Below are 3,162 nucleotides of genomic sequence, written 5' to 3'. Positions count from 1 at the left end.
AAAAGTGACCCGAAAAATAGGGCTAACTCGGTAACCCGTAGCTCGATTTTAACGAAACTTGTTTTATTCTGTTTCTATTTTCATTTCTATTCTATTTCTTTAAAAACATGGCGCTATTTATCGCCGTTTTTGCTGTATTTAATTGCAGACAAACAAACACACAAACAATCTCAGAGTTTTAGTAGTATATAGATATATATATAACAGTTAAAAGGAAAATTAAACATAGCCGAATCTTCACTATATCACCCCCGACACGCATTCTTTATTTCTATTGCTTGTTGAATTCATTGATTCACGCGTTTTTAAGAATAATATTGAAATACTTAAAACTGCAGATTTATGTTAATTAATTAATATTGCATTTGTAAATAAAAAGGTTTAACCTCTTCCGTGTCAGACTTTTTTTTTTGAAATAAGCTAAAAAAAATATTGTTTATTTCACTTTTTAATAGCTTATACTTATATATATTGTTGAACAAAAATGTTCTTTGATGATGACTATTAAATTTTGAAAACCAAAAAAAAATTACTTGATAAATAAATATTACATTTTTGGATTTATATGTGATATCATTCATTTCAATGATACTACAGTAAAGGATAGGAATGCTGTTTTTATTCAGTATTTACAACACATAATTCAGAATAAATCTGATTGAAACACCATTTCCAATGTTGCCTAGTGAGCAATGATTTTAATAAGTAACATGTAAATATATTCGGGTAAATAATTAAAAATACAGCGAGAAATGGTTTGTTCAGCCATGGGGCGTTATAATGTGATGTTCAATCCCACTATTCGTTGGTAAAAGAGTAGCCTAAGAGTTGACGGCAGGTGGTGATGACTATCTGCCTTCCCTCTAGTCTTTCGCTGTCAAATTAGGGACGGCTAGCGCAGACAGCCCTCATGAGGCTTTGCGCGGAAATTCAAACCAAACCATTTTTTCAAGTTACTCTGCCTTTTCCTGAAGCAATAAAAGATAGCCTTGTTGCACAAACTCCAGTGTCGGTTACGCCCCCTAGTGGCTCAGTGGTAAGTCTTCGGGCTCACACCGCAAAATATCATGTTTCGATAGACCATTCTGCAGCTTTGTGCTTAATAACAAACAAATAAATCTGTTGGTTACATTGATTGTTTGTCAAATTAGGTACACCCTTAGAAGTATTATCCACCGGTAGAGGGCATTCTTATGTCAAATAATTAAAATGAATAATTATTAGCACGCTAGCAACTAATTTCAAACTTTTACCCGAAAACTCCCGGTAGGGCAGCGGTAAGTTTAAAGACTTGCAACACTAAAATGTGGGATTCAGTTGTTCGGGTTGAACACAGCATATAGCCAAATGTTGTTTTGCTCTACAACAAAAACAAAGTTTAACTGAAGTAGACTTCAAATTTACCTAACGTTCTAGATGAGAAATTAAAGTAACTAATTCTGAGGAAGTTTCTCATTTAGGACAAATTATCTGTGAAAAATAGGTGGCGGTATAAGAAAATGTTTTAACCAAGGGACTCCATTACCTCATGTCTGTGGTTTTAGTTACCAACAGACTCATTATCCAGCTTCATCTAGGTAGTAGTGAAATACGAGTAAACTACTTTTTTGAAAATTAATGCCAACAGAGGTTGTATGATTGATTCTAATATGTATTTTAACAATATTTTTATCCAAAAAATCTATATTCTTGTAATCGTAAGTTGCAACTTTTTTTCAGGCACACCTTCTCACCCATTTTCTCAACATTTTTACCACTGTTAAAGTTTCTGCAACTGATCAGTAAACACGTGGAAATAAAGGTTTATTTATGTAAATTATATTATTGAAAATTCAATTATTATGTCAATGTATTGCTAAGTGAAGGTGTAAAATTCTGAAGGATATAAAGCAAAGTGTGTACACAGCCGTATAGCTATCACTTCATATGTGTCCTTATAGTTACACGTTTCTACATTTCTTCATCAATCAACACCAAACTTGACGTAGTGATACAGGATGACATGAGGGGGGTTGGACCCCATTTAATTTCATATTGATATAATTCTTGAACATAGTACGTCTTTCTTTTCAGTATTGGTATTTTTATTCCTGTCCTTTGTTACACACGAGTTTTTATTTCTCTCGTCCAATGGACGGGTACTCCAACTAGTCATAAGTAAGTTACGATTTAAAATTCCGAAAGTTGGTGAAGTACTGATAATTAATATCCAATATGTTTTATCTTTCTACTTTCTTTTTAATATTCCTACTAATGTTTTGAGATGTAAAAATTCTGAGAATTGTGTAGGAAAAAACTGCAGTTCACGTGACTTTTATCGCAGTCATTTGTACTTAACTCATCTTGCCCCCCTCTCCAGTAGTTCAGCGGTAAGACTGTTAACTTATAACGATAAAAATCGGGTTTCGATACCCGTAGTAGGCACAACACGGAGAGCTTTATGCTTAACAACAACAACAAAAAATCCTTTATCTCGAACTTTGTTTAAATAATAAATAAATAGCTCAAAAGTAAATTAATGTTTATAAAAATAACCTTCAAACTATTAAAAAAAGAAATATGACATAAGAGCAAACAAGTGTACTCCTGAACAAGCTACACATGAACAATTAATTAACATGTTGAAGTTCATGCAGGAAAAAGGTTTGGACACCCACACACCTCCATGTAGGTCAAACGAGTATAACCGGGAAGGAAAAAGCGCACTCTGGTGTGGAGGTGTTTGCGGAAGTACAGCCCAGATAACTTCAGGCCATAGCCTTAAATTTTATCTCATAATTAAAATGAAAAATATCTGTAATGTTAATAACACAGGATATGAGAGATACGTGCCTATTGCCCACGATTTCGAACAATTATACCACCCTTCGTTGCATGAAACCCATCGTCCCTACAAATATAAATTCAGAAGTTTATTACTGGATTTTTATTTACGGCAAAGCTACTAAGGCTATTTACTACCATCCCTAATTTTGAACTACTTGACAAGAAGGAAGTCGGCTGCATCCAACATTTCTGCTAAGGGATTAACTATTACTATTATAACGCACTCGCAGCTCAAAGTGCAGGGAATATTTTGTGGTTGTGCATAGATTCGAACACGGGTCTCCTGTTCCGACATCCATAGCTTCACCACAGGGCCAACGATTATCTTTTAATCTG

Source organism: Limulus polyphemus, unplaced genomic scaffold (genome assembly GCF_000517525.1).
Source record: "Limulus polyphemus unplaced genomic scaffold, Limulus_polyphemus-2.1.2 Scaffold1665, whole genome shotgun sequence".
In the NCBI taxonomy this organism is placed as follows: domain Eukaryota; kingdom Metazoa; phylum Arthropoda; class Merostomata; order Xiphosura; family Limulidae; genus Limulus; species Limulus polyphemus.
This window is presented reverse-complemented; position numbering follows the sequence as displayed.